Below are 14959 nucleotides of genomic sequence, written 5' to 3'. Positions count from 1 at the left end.
TGTAAGAGTATTTGTAAATTACACTAAATTTAGGAATGACCTGAAGTCAGCATTGGCTTTTCACTCGGAAGAGAGCGATGATAAAAAAGCACTGAAAATAAACGCAGTCATTAAAAGATCCTACAAAAGAGCCGAATTTACTATTGAATCCACAAAAAGAGTATATAACCGTTGGTGGAATGATGAATGTACAAGAGAGCACCGACGACGTCAGGCAGCTTGGAAGCAGCTCTTACATAATCAGTCCCCCCAAAACTGGGCCGATTATAAGTTCATTGCTGCGGGCTTTAAAAGAACGGTAGCTCAAGCTAAACAAGAATATGACAGAAGACATTACGAATACCTGTCGAAGCCTAAACATATGAAAGCACTGTTCCGATATATGAGAGCTCGGAAAATCTTGCCATCAACAGTTAATGTAGCTTGTGATAATCTGTCGGCACAAGAAATGACCACTACCTTAGAGGCAATCGGTAAAGGTCTGGAAAGTAGATTCACTTCAGTAGTGCCAAACAACTGGCACAAGTCTATGACGAAGTCTAACTTTGAAGAAGTGACACAGGCTGAAGTATCCAACGTGATTAAACATTTACCCTGTGCATCTCCTGGCCCAGATGGAATCACAGTACCCATGATTAAAATTCTGTTCAATTTATCGCCTCGAGACGTCGCCAATGTTATTAACTACTCCTTAAAAACTCATGGGTGCCGCAGGATTGGAGGATAGCAAAGGTGATTCCTATACTAAAAAATCCGGGTGGAGGATTAACAGTCGATAATATCAGACCAATCTCTCTAACATCTAACATGGTCAAACTAGTAGAGAGGGTCCTACATAGCCGAGTAAGTATCTGGATGGCAGACAATTTAGTAATAAAACCGAACCAAATCGGCTTTCGTAGTTATTTCTCTATTTGGTGTGCCCATGCTGATTTAGAGAGCCGAATACAGCTCGCGCGTAAAAGAAGGCAATACGCTACTTTAGTAACGCTTGACATAGCCAAGGCGTATGACAGTGTGCAGCACTTCATATTGTTAAATACGCTAGAGAGATTGAACTTCCCACAATATTTTATTGAGTGGGTGGCAGAATTCTTAAAATCAAGAGAATTCTACTGCGTCAAGGATGGATGTTCCTCATCTAGATTTAAACAAACGCGCGGAGTTCCCCAAGGAGCAGTCTTATCTCCAATATTATTTAATGCTCTAGTGAGCACAATTCCAACAGATCAAGAAGTTACTGTCTACATTTATGCTGATGACATCGCACTCTTTGCTGCTGACTGTGGTATTTACTCACTACAACTTAAATTACAAAGATATATTAACATGTTAGAAATTTGGTTGCAGTCGATTTCGTTATCGTTAAATGTCAACAAAAGCGCGCTCATGGCGTTTCCGCTTGCAGAACCAATTTCAATTCTATCCAGCAAGTAGACTCTATAAAATATTTGGGAATCATTTATAATGACAAACTTAACTGGAGTCCACACATAGAGTATATAACTACCAAAGCACAGCGGGCTTCAGGCTTACTACACAAGCTAAGTAACCGGAAATATGGGTTACGGAGGCACACCTTGATAACGTTGTACAAGATTTATATGCGCCCCATCATGGAATTCGGCTGCATATTATTCTCGGGTGGCCCTGCTTATAAAATGAAACCTCTAGTTGTCTTGGAGCGAGAAGCACTGCGAATGTGTCTGGGACGCCCTAGATTTGTGGCTATCAACGTACTGTACCAGGAAGCGCGCCTGCCTACACTACTTTGTCGATTTCGAATTTTGACCGTAAAAGCATTTTAAAAATTTTATAGCTTACCGGCAAGAAGATCTCAATATGCTTTTATCGCAAACCCAGACGCCTTCTTTCTTGCTCATTGGCCACGATTTCACACACCTCAGATAATGTTTATACAAAAAAATCTACAAAGTATAAATGTGAACATTAGAAATGTAATTGAGACTAATGACTCGAATTGTCATGTTATTATTGAGTATGATGATATATTCCCCCGAAACGCCAAATTACAATCTCTCAAATTTTTAAATAACATATTATTAGATTACTTGGAGCATGCAGAAACTAAAAATATAATAGCCACAGATGCTTCTGTAAATAATCAAAAGGCAGGTGTAGGCATTGCCTCTGATTCGCTTGACTGGTCCTTTTCAGTGAGACTACCTGATTTTACTCCAGTTTTTGAAGCGGAGCTCTTGGCGATTATTTTAGCTCTTCGAAAACTTCCATCAAATCAAAACAACGCAGTCATAATGATGGATTCTCTTTCAGTTTGTGCAGCTCTGACAGCTTCAGAGAACTCTCGAATTCTAAGCACATTCAAAACATTAGTACCCCTGCAGTTGAGACTCCTGAGATTACTATGGGTTCCGGGACACTGTGGATTAAGATTAAATGAATTGGCCGATTCCTTAGCACGAGCCGCACTTGATGGGCCAGTTTTGTCCATACTGCCAGATGTTGAATATATCACGGCAATAAGATATCGAAAATCAGCAATCTCCACTGATACGATAGAAAAAGTAACTACATGGACAGACTAAAACCACCTCATGTTTCCATGGCAACCCCACTGGAGTCAGTCCAGAAAGCTCGAAGTCTTAATTACTAAATTTCGATGTCGTGTCCCCCCCCCTAAACCTGTATCTACACAGAGCTGGTCAGACAACATCACCCCTCTGCGCATTCTGCGGAGAAATGGAATCACTAGATCATTATTTTTTGTATTGTCGCCGCTTTGATATACTTAGAAAAAGGTTACTAGTTATGCCATTTCGGAAAACAGGCCTTAGATTGACGACGGAAACGGCGCTAAGCTTTGGTGCCTCAGTTTTGGGACATTGCCACAGGGATGCTTTCAATGCCGTTTGCGATTATATTCAGGCAACCAAGCGTATACCTTTGTGATCTTCAATCAAAAAAATTGTTTATTCCTCCCCAGGGCAGAGTGAAGTAAACGCAGCTGAGTGGTAATCATAACACCTCCAATCTCAAAATTGCTCAACTTGATTTTTTTTTTTCGTTTGCTCTTTTTATGTTGTTTTTATTTTTACATTAGTCTTATTATAATACCAATTCATTACACATAGTAAAATGATCACAGAAAAACTGCACTACACTTTCTTGGCCAATCCCCCTGAGTGGGTATGAGCCAACATCCCAGGGAAACAAAACAAAACAAAAAAACAAGGTGGAGATGCATTAATAAGGATCAAATCAGGATTTTCATTAACTAACCTATGTGCAGTTTACAATGAACCGGAAACAATAGATCACTTTTTTCTCACATGCCGCCGCTTTGCCTCATTGCGCCAAATAATTCTTGAAAGACCGATTGGTATGCTTGGATTGCCAGTCAATACATCCACCCTATTGTCGTTTGGAGCCAGTCAGTTGGGTGTGGGCCGCAGTGCTATTCTGTCAGCGCTACATAAATTCATTCAGGCAACCGGGAGGATACGCTGCTAGTGATACTGCCAGATATATCCGATTCTTTGTCCCCCTTCCTAATTCTTGTTAATTTGTTTTATATATTCTGGTTTATCGAATTCTTCTGCACTTTTTTTCAAGTTTTTTCAAAGGAACATTATTATTGTTTTTATCTAATTTCTCTTTCTTTTTTTAGCAAGCATTGTAAAAAAAATATCTATTATAAGGTACAGTGTGGCCAATCCCCCATGTGGGTATGAGCCAAGATCTCCTAGGCGACAAGACAAGAGAAAAATTGGCCAAGGTGCCTCCCTCCCTGTGGTCCGCCTGAGGCCTGAGCATCCGGTTTCAATTCGGGATCTACCCCCGCTGCTACTTCAAGGGCACCTTCGCGCTTCCTCCTGTGGGGGAGCGGCCGGATCAGGCGGTGCTGTTAAGCCTATTAACCTGATGTCTCTTTCCTCTCCCGGCCAGGCATATTCTGCCTGGTCGGATTCCCTTCCTAACAGTGAATTGCCAATCGATCTATTTTTGCGCAGTGGTCTGAAGAGCGTTCCTGTGGCCCTGGTTCCAACCAACGGCGAGTCTATTCGCATGAAAAATCCAAAACTGATTCAGGAAGAACTCTGGAAGATTTCCGATTATTACCAAATGATTACTGAGGTGCGTCAATTTGGACGTAGAGGCATCCTGTGCTGATCGCCAGACCAGGCCTGCATCACAGATCTTCTAAAATGCACAACGTTTGCCTCAAATCCGGTGAGCTGTTTCGTACCTGTCCATTTGGCCTGTGTGAAGGGACTAGTTCGAGGAGTGAACTTGAGCCTTACTCCACCCGAAATACTTGAAATGTTTGCGGCTGCAGGAGCAGTCTCTGTATTTCGATGCTCGCGAAACGTAGAGAACAGAAAGGTCCCCACAGAATCAGTGATCGTGACTTCTGCCGGCACGGCTTGACCGACCGAAATTAAGACATGGCCACTAATTTATCGTGTAGATGTATTATCCCCTCGCCCACTGCAGTGCAAAAAAGGCTGGAGCTATGGGCATACCATCAAGGGATGTACATCGGATGTGAGGTGTCGCACATGCATGTACTGACCTACATAAACCCGATAAATGTTCAACCCAAGAGGTGAGACGCTGTCTATGCAGAGGAAATCACGTGGCTGACGATAAAAGTTGCCCCATGAGAAAATGTGAGTTGCAACTTCTAGAGATCATTGAACAACAACGATGCTCGCGGCGTGAGACCCGATCTATTCTTTCCGAGCGCTCACGTGGCTATGCCTCCGTTGCCAGCCGGGCAAACCAGATGCTTGAATTGTTGTTGCCTGATTTAATAGCATCAACGGTGAAAAAGGGCCATGACGAAGCTTATGGAATCTCTATTCGTGAGCATAACGGAGTCATTGGCGCAAATAGTGAGCACTCGGTTGAATCAAATATTGCAGGGAGGTGACCAACCTACCGTGCCCACTTCTCTACCTTCACCAGTTAAGGTTACTGATATTCCATCGGAACCAGGCCCTTCAAAGTCATAGCCAGACACGCCGAACTCTGGCCGTAGAATAATTATGCCTCTTGTACATGACCTAGATTGCAGCTCGGACTCCGATTCTCATGTCTCACAACCAAAAAAAAATGGACTCTGACTCGAGAAATATGAAACAACGTGCTTCTCCTGAGGCACAACGCTCCTCAATTAGTCCTAAATCAAGAAATAAGAGATATCAGAAGGAAAACCTATCAAAACAGGATTTTTTAAAGGATAGCATCTTAGAGAAAGCAGTGAATGCTGCTGGTATCTCTTCAAAATAGGGAATTTAAAAGTACTACAGTGGAATTGCCGCTCCATTTTTTCAGCAGCTACAGACTTACTTCAACTTTGCGATAATTATTCCACCGATTATGTTGCTTTACAAGAAACTTGGCTTGCAGAAAAATAAGTATTTTAGGATTAAAAATTACCGCACATTTCGTCTTGACCGCCCAACTCGGGGTGGAAGTTTGGCAATATTTATCTCATCTAAAATCGCCCATAGAGTTAAAATTATTTATCAGTTAATGACTTCAGAAAGCGAGATTTTAGCATTAAGCATTACTATTCCTGGGTCCCTCCCGTTCTCATTTATTAATGCTCATTTTCCTGCGAGTGTTCTAAACTCTTCCATTCTAAATACTGCAGTTCACTATTGCCAAAAAGATATTGTATTAGTAGGTGACTTCAATTCTCATCATATTTCGTGGGGTTTTAAAACTGATCAGAATGGCAAACGTTTATGGGATTGGGCAAACAAGAATAACTTTATATGCATAAACACAAAAACTCCTACTTTTATGTGTAATCAGTCCTCCTCAGTAGTCGATCTAACTTTTTCTAACGCTAACCTCTCCATCTCATCTCCGTCTGCGTTGGCCCTCATTGAACTTTTACCTTCACAGGTTGGGTCTGGCACAGTCGCCTTTGTGCCTTTATTGTAATGAGAGGGAATCTTTGGAGCACTTTTTTTTGTCGTGCCGAAAATTCGAAACTCAAAGGAAAAATCTACTAGAAGAACCCCTACGAAAGTTGGGCTTAAACTTGACACTTCCGGTGATTCTTTCATTTAACACGGTCGCATTTGGATCCAGCCACAGGAGCGTTTTTACCGCTATTACAAATTTCTTACGAAAATCTAAAAGAATGGAATGCTAAAAATAAGTAACTTCAGTTGTTTTATATATAATTTTTTGTGTGTTTATTATGTTTTCTATTCGTTTTTTTTCTTTAGAAATTTAACACCTTTTTATTATTATCTTTATTACCTAATTATTCCAACCCTCTCCTTCAAGAAGTGAATTAATTTAAAAAGCAAGGCACCGTCGCATTCATGGCCTATCCCTCTAGGTGGGTTGCGCCAAGGTGTTGAGGAACCAACCAACCAACCAGCATTAATAAACCGCGCTGTGTTTTCGGAACCGCGTTTCAGAGTGCTATATTTATTGGTGACCCAGACTACGAACGCGACCTTCCATGGAGCAGCGTGAGCATCTCGACTGACTCAGCCCTGGTACCGCTGCCACTGCACCCGGCCATGTACCCTCTTCGGGTGTTGTTAGAGGTACTACTACCATGACGCTACCACAGCTGTGGCTTGCCGATCCCTCCTTATGGTTCATTCAAGTCGAGAACAAGTTCCGCATTCATCGCATCACGTCAGAAGTTCGCAAGCATGAGCTCCTCGTTGAAGCGTTGCCGCCACAGGCAATGGCCGAAATACGAGACATCCTCGTGAGCCTGCCTGGTGACACTCCATATACGACAGTCAAACAGGCTCTTCTTCACCAACTTGTTCCGCCTAAGCAGCGGCGCATTCAGCAACCTTTCTTGCTATGTGGATTAGCCGTTTCGGTGTACCATCAACGGTGACTACTGATCGAGGCAGACAGTTTGAGTCAGCACTTCTCACCTCTGTCACATCTCCACTTTGTTATGCGCGTATTCACACAACTGCGTATCATCCAGCATCGAATGGCTTAGTGGAGAGACTCCACCGTCATCTAAAAGCAGCACTCGCCTCGCAGCCTCACGCCGAAGATTGGGTGTCACACCTCCCCATCGTGCTTCTCGGCCTGCGTTCAACTGGGCGAATGGGCTATTTAAAGCTTCGTCATGTTACCTGAGCTTAATTACACGATTGTACTTGATTTCCTTTGTTTTAGAAGTGCCTCTTGCACAACATTTGTGATGTACAAGCTAGAATAAACACATAGTTTGCAAGCATTTGCATGCTACTTTTGTCATTCGAGATGAAGAAAAAGCACCATACATGAGACTTTCACGTGACAAACGAGAAGTACACAACCACAAAATTAATAAAATGATATACTGTTATTTTCACTGTGTTCCCAAGCAGACTCATGGCTGTGTGGTAGAACGCCTACTTGCCACCCAAGCGGCTCAGGTTCAACCCTCACTAAGACCCGGAAATTATTATTATTAATTTTATTTCCTTCTTTCACGAGTTCTCGGTGCCACAAACGATTATTTTTTGTTCACAAGCGCCGACGATGACTCTTAACGCCGACACCGATGTAGGAATTTCTGCGATGTTAGCTATTTAACATCAGCACGTTAAAATTCATTGTTTGAAAGTGCCCGAGGTTCCTACCATCTCGATCAACGCGCGCCTGGAAGCTTGGAAGCAGGGCCAGGCCGGGCGAGACAGCATCTGCGCGTGCTTCTTTTTTTACGGCCTTCTCACCCGTCGCGAATACAATGGGAGAGTTTCTGAGTAGGCTTCGCCACCCGTCGACGGTAGGGGCGCAGCGACTCTGATCTTGCATCTTCTGCACTGCGCCTGTGGCACAATGGAGTTTGTCGATGTGAAACCGTGAAATGGCGGTTCTCGGCGAAGAGGGGGAGGTGGATTATTAAAGAAATCAGGAATGGAGGGAGGATTGCCTACTTTTAAAAACCCAATCTTACCAGACCGCTCTTCGCCTAATGTAGGTATGTATGTGCTCGTGGATAATACAAGCTGAACCTCAGTAACAATGCAGAAGAATCGGCTAACGAGAGGCATATTTCAGGAGGCATAAAGCACTGGCCACGATCAGAGAGAAAGATAGACAATGCTGCACCTGTTCTGCAAGCAGAGAGCACCAAATACCTTTGGCCCGTAGTCTCGTTGGACAACGACGTCGCAATTAAGATAGGTCGCTCACAGGATGACGAGCATGCCTTCCCTTTGCTAGCAACTTTCTATTTTTCTTTACTTTTCGAAATACATTTGAAGTGGTTTTCAGAGCTAAAAGCTGCAGTCTGCAGCTTGACAACTCTTAAAAACACGTACATGTGTTGTATATGTAATGGTTAAAAAAACTGCATATAAGAAAAAAATAAAAAAAAGACCTTGACTGCATAATAACCCCTTTGGATGGCACGTGCAGAGAGAGGTGGTGTGCATTGTCAAGGTGTTATCACCACCTTAAATTGATTCCTAAGACCCCAAGCCCTTTTGTATTCTTTTGTACTGCAAGCTACGTCCACGATTCCAACGAAGTACGCAGCTGCTTACGACCGCAAGCCGCTTGCCCTGGAATGAAAACTTTAGTGCAAATCAATTTTGCGCTATACTTCGAGTTTATGGGAGAACATGTTTAAAAATACAGACTGACAACATTACAACTTTCGGCAAGTATATATAAGCAGCTTTTTAAAAAAAATCTGTATGAATTCTCTTGTGGCTTAGTGCTAAAAGCAGGTTGTTGTCAATTTCCTTTTATATCTAGTGTGGCTTGCTTTATTCTGGGATTCCACATCGGCTGCATTTCATTCGGTGCTTTGTCAGTGTTCAGTCTACAGTGATTTCTCGAGTCGAGAAGGCAGTCGCACAACCTTCAGTACGCGCATTACGCCCATGCATATATATAATCTGTGTGAAGGTGTATTACTGTGTTCTGTCACGGCCGCTCGATTGCCATAGTTCCGTATTGCAAGTCCCGTTCGGGGAAAACACTCGGTGTTTCTTCTTACCAATTCCCAAACAATACTCAGCTCTGTGCCAAGTGACAAAATATTGCGAGAGACAACTTCATCATCAACGACAACTCCGCATTGACTGTCGTATGCAGCAGACACCTGTGCGATGAAGTCTATGTGCCTGCGTTCCGCATGAAAAAACTTATTCCTGACTCCGCGACTGCTCTTTTCGAGGACTAGCCTTCCTACTTTATTTCAAGTGCACGGAAGCCTCGTAAAGATCCTGCTTCACGAGCTTCACCCCAATGTTTAACATTAAGGAAGGCAAAAGCAGAGACCAACGAAACAGATCTGTATGTTGAAACTTCACAAGATGCTTTCACTGAACAAGAAGCAGTAAGTGTTTGCACGCAAACAATCAACAGCGACACTCATCGCGCAGGTCGATACCAGACTATGATAGGACATTGGGCTCCCAAGTGTCGCACCATCGTTCAAAATGCAAGAAGGTGCAGCAATTGCTGAAAGAGAAAAATGCGTCCCAATATTATCGCGAAAGCAAGAACCACACATGTATTAAGAAATTTGTAACAGATGCACAGAGAGGAGAGAAAACTGCAGTGTTTCTTTGGCATCAAATAGAATGTGATGGAAGAAAGCATCCAGCGTACCCAGACGAACTTGTAATCAGTGTGTGATATGGCACTTTCTGTCACAAAAAGGCTACGATCATGCGTGCATTTCGGGGCTTGTGGCACTCCAAGCCAAGTGCACTTTTCAGAGATATATATATGTCCAAGCCCACCATCATCACGTATGAGCAATGCCATAAATCATTTGTGTGTCTTTAACGATTAAGCAATTTGTTTTTCAGTGCGCAGCGAGTGAAGAAGCATGCCTAAACTCATGTGCTGGTGTTGCACGCTGCACAGAGCGGCGGAGGAAGGCCCGGGTCGCAGTGCCCCCCTCAAAAGCAGCGGCGAGAGATATGTACTACACCGAATGCGAAGGCCGTAAGAAGCGAGCGTGCAGGCGCAGTCTAGCCTGGTCGCGGCAGGGCACCCGCCGCAGCCGGCCAATCTAAGTTGCGACAGCGGCGCTGCCGCTGCTGACATGATATGCTAGTGCACCCAGCAGCCACTGTTGCTCCCACCTACCCTTCTAGCCCCCATAACCAGGGAATAGGTAAGCCAGTTGTTGTGTAGGGAGTGCGGCTGCATGAGGTCTCACCATCTACTGGTGTAAGTGAGCAGTCGCATGGGAAGTGATACATGCGCCGCGGACCAGAGGGCACCACTCAATCAGGATGCGGCTAATATTTTCGCTGCCAGGTCACTCAGTCTTGCATCACTTCTCCAGGTCGCTGCACCAGCATGACCATACTTGCAGAAAATAAGTAAGTGGTGCTTATGAAAACTTGCACATCTTGTATAAAACAAGGGGCAACAAATATGGGATGGTGTAGGAACCTGCAAGACTGGAAGCAGCATCTGCATTGCGTAGAAAGCGCCTTTGTAATACTGCATAACCATTGTGAAGACCACAGACCACAGGCTGCTCAAGGCCACATTGAAGAATTCGATGCAGCCTTCCCAGATAAAGGGCGGCCCACCACAAGTGGCTTAACTTCTTTTTCAAAGTGAATGAAATTACAGAAGCCAGACGGAAGCATGCAGTCTTTTTGAGCTTTTGTGGTGCTGCAAAAATTGGCTTGGCACAGTCGCCTCTAGTGCCACCTGGTCCAGACACCAAAACGATAACACAAATCCTGGCCACTCTTCAAACACTCCGCACCTCAACCTTCAAAGTATGTGTGCCAGGACGCAGTCTGCCAAAGGAGCCAAGGTCTGGGGGAGTTGGTGAGTGTCTTCACGGCTGCACTTTGACAGGTGGCAAACGCAGCAACTTCGCGAATCTGGAGGAGATGCTCTGCGACCAGCTGGTATGGGGGCTACGAAACGTGAAGGTATAGACCTGTCTTTCCACCATGAAAAAGCTTTATTTAAGAGTTTCTCACCTTAAAAAGAGACAATGGCTTCCGAGATAGCAAACCTCTGTACTTGCAAGGTGAGAGGGGCCGAGTCAATGAGCGATGCGATGTCAAAAGTGGCAGACATCAGTGTGATTCGTTGCGGCCAAAAAGAGCAAACTTATCGTACCACAGAGGAACGAAGGTTCAAACGTCAGGACGAAAAATGAACCCATGTGACGAGCGCAGTGTTTGCACAACCATAAAAGCTGCTATATATTTCCAAGATCCACAGTGCCATTTGTGCAGAAGAGCCGATCATATTGAGCAGGTATACCACATGAAAAAGAAGTATCGTGTCACTGCAACTGCAGTGTCCTTGATTGGGTGCTGTTCCTCTGTCTGTGTCTCGTGTGTCAGTGTTGGAGCTCTGCCGCTCCGCGGGTGTGTGTCTCCTATCGTGTTCGAACCGTCCGTGGAGCAGCACCTATGGTTCCTGAGCAATGAGCCGTCGAAACTCAATATAATGAAACTCGTTTGTCAAGCAACTATATCAAAATTTGGGCAGAATGATAAATGCCCAAATGTTCACTGCAATTTACATAATGATCGGAACGACATGAACCACACTATCTAATGTTGTCGTATGCTCGCTGTTAATATTTATTGATGCCATTCTTGGATCTGACTGACGACAAAGAGTATACGTTCAAGTCATATTCCGCCCGACCAATGATGTAACTTTGGCAAATGTAACCAAACAGGACACCACCCAAATGCAAACTCTCACCGTACGTGATCAGATGTCAAGATCAAATGTCAGTGGGAAGATTGCAGATATTCTTATAACATTGTTCTGCCATGAGCAATAACACGGCACAACTGAGTTAGTGCACATTAAGCCTACAGAACTTGAGCCTGAACCAATGCAGTGCGAGAAATAAAAAAATCTGTTTCTTCAATTACATCGGACGTGAACCCAGAAGACCAAAACATGCTACGCACGGTATTGTTCAAGAACTGCTTAGTGAAGTCAGACACACTTGGACAGTGCTTGCACATTTAGCATTATCTTGTGCTTCGGGATCATATACCACACTTAATTCAATATAGGTCGACCTTTTTTTTCTCAAAATGTTGATAGCCAGCTATCGACCTATATTCATGACCAAAAAATCTCGACCTATATTCACAATCAAACCAACCAAAAGTGCCAAGCTTATGGCATTCAACTGCTGCGCCCCCTGTTCTTCAAGCAGCTTCTGCTACATACGCACATTATATACCATACAATCTGGAATAAAGACCGCTAGCCATGCTTCTGGTGACACCTTCCGGCACGCACACGCACTGGCACTAACCAGAGGCCTCGCTGCCTTGCTCTTTGTTCATTTTACGATCGGCGTGACGATTGCAACGATGCCACGTCGGCAGAACTACACAGGTAACTTCAAGCACCAAGTGATACTTTTTGCCGAGGACTCGGGCGATTGTGCCACGCAGTGCGAGTTCTGTGTAAATTAGAAGTTGGTTGGCGTTGGCAAAAGCAGAGGGACCGACTGTTTGCGTGCAACGAACGGCATCACGCTTTTCGCGGCCTAGCAGCCGGCAGCGAGGACGACGTCGTTTGGGAAGCCGCGGATACTTGCGAAGAATTTGATGACAACATTCTTCGCACATCTGACGAAGATGACAGCCCTGGCAGCGATTAGGGTGCTAAGTTATGTAAATAAAGGTGCGCTACGTTCAAGCCTTTCTGTTATGAGGAAAAAAAAAAGGCTGACATATATAAGAATATTTTTTTAATTTCTTATAGAACAGTATAGTAGGGGTCAACCTATTTTCGTGCCCGACCTATTTTTGAGTAAATATGGTACCTGCCGCATCACAGCCATACATGTGTTTTCCCGCAGCCCGTAATTTTATCAAACTTCAAGTTGATGACAACTTGGTGAAGGGCATCATTCAACCGAGTGACAGTGAGTACGCCACACTAACGATTGTGGTTAACAAGCTGAACCATCTGACAATGCTTTGAGGAATGGGGCACGATCACAGAAAACTCAACGCAAATAGTGTTAAACCACCTTACCCAGTGCCATTTATCGAAGATATGATATCAGACATAACAAGAGACTAATCGAAGTACTTTACTATCATGGATGTCAAGGCCGCTTTACTAACGATGTGAGTGAAGGAAGATGTCATATAGGCTTTATTTCTCACGTCTAATGGCAAATATGAATACCTGAGAATAGCCTTCTGCTTCTGCAAAGCTCCACAAACGATGCAGAAAGTGATGCGCCACGTATTTGGTGGCTTGCCACAAACAGCTATGTACATAGACGACATCGGCCAAGGAGCATCTACAGTTTCTGAATCACTGAAGCTCTTGAAAGAAGCTCCCGCTCTACCACCAAATCATCAAGACCCAATCAGCAGCACCCGGGCCATCCTCGGCCTGGATCTAAAAAAAGTGTTCGACAATGAAGCACAAGCAGCAATCCTGAGCCGAATTAACAAGCTCAACCTGGGCGAGCGAAGCAACAACAATACCAAAAACTTCCTGTCATGCCGCATGGTCACATTAAAGTCCCCTGCATGACATTCGATGAATCTACCTTTGGAAGCAACGGCACTCCCCAAGGGTTGGCAATATCTGCGCTTCTTTTCAACCTCACGATGATGGATCTGCCTTGGCGAGATTGACGGCCTCCACCACGCTTTGTATGCATACGATATCACCTTGTGGGTCTACTAAAGAAGCGACAGGCAGATAGAATGCACCTTAGAAGCAGCAGTATCTGCAATAGAGACCTATCTCTGAGACACGGGCCTCAGCATCCTCCGCTCAAATCGGAGCTACTAATCGACCGCCGGCGCCGCCGGTGCAAGCCCATCAGTAAACCATGTCAGTGAAAAAATACAATTGTATACACAAGACGGCTCCTGCATTCCCCGAGTTCCAAAGATATGCATCCTCGGCATGCACATAGCTGCCAACGAATCAAACGGCGGAACTGTCTGAAAGATCGAGGGCAAGGTTACAGCAGCTACCTGCCTGATCAAACGAATTACGAACAAGCACACAGAAATAAAGGAGGAACTCCGCCGCTCTGCGGAGGTCCAACTTCAAAACACAAGAGTGGGCAGTCCAGAGGGCCCGAGAGGTGGCAACGAGACAAGGCCTTGAATTTCCCTCATGGGAGACCTGAGCCCAGGTTGTAAACAATAGAGCTGCAATAAAGTTGTTTCCATCCATCTATGGCGACGACAGAGTTGACGCACAACAATCTGTCTTCACAGCAGAAAAGTTGTTAAATGTTCGTCTAGTGTCATGCGCTTCATTAGCAGCAAACATAAATGTTTCTTAATATGTGCAGGTTGGCATTTTAGAAGCAGCCAGAAACGGGAATGCACCCTCAAGTTCGGGGTGCCAGGTGACGTTGAAAGTTATGAACAAACTCGATAGGGCAAGAATTCTAAACATTCCTGCAAAGGCTCTTGCTGTGCTCCGGGAAATTCAGCACGTGATGAAATATGATGAAGTCCCCACCCTATTTGACTTCAATGGGCTGGTTTACCAGGCAGAATATTTGGTTTTTGTTTGTGAAGAAAAGGCAATGTTTCGTTATGTGGCTATATCATTTGACTTAGTAAGCATGCATGGAATAAAAATACAATACATCGACTACTCATCTTTGCAGGTGACATGCCCAGCGTGCAAACTGCAATTGAAAGGAAAAGCTTTACGCGAAGGAGCATACCACTTTGTGACCAAAGAGGGCTCAGCTACCCCCGGCCTGAAGTTGTGTGGCTAAGCAAGCTGATCTGCACCTTCGCTGAAAAAGCGCTGCGCTCAGCGAAGATCAACTGCTGTGGTCAAATATGCAAGCTACTCTCAAGGACTGTGCTTCCACACCTCACAGGTTGCCCTCTGATGTGGTGCGCCACTTAGTACCATAGCAAAGAACTGTGTGAGCTCTTCAAAAAACTGCCAAGGCCATTCTTGGCCAACTGGGCCAGAGATCTCAACAGCTCTCTACAAAACATACTGAAGCTTTCTCAGA

The 14959-nt window shown here is 44.4% G+C and overlaps 1 protein-coding gene across 1 annotated transcript in view; it reads right to left on the bottom strand.

The window, feature by feature from the left end:
• LOC119174174 (solute carrier family 41 member 1) overlaps positions 1–14959 on the bottom strand; it is a 149555-nt gene that overhangs the window by 128203 nt on the left and 6393 nt on the right. The window lies entirely within an intron of this gene.

Source organism: Rhipicephalus microplus, chromosome 5 (assembly GCF_043290135.1).
Source record: "Rhipicephalus microplus isolate Deutch F79 chromosome 5, USDA_Rmic, whole genome shotgun sequence".
In the NCBI taxonomy this organism is placed as follows: Eukaryota; Metazoa; Arthropoda; class Arachnida; order Ixodida; family Ixodidae; genus Rhipicephalus; species Rhipicephalus microplus.
This window is presented reverse-complemented; position numbering and strand designations above follow the sequence as displayed.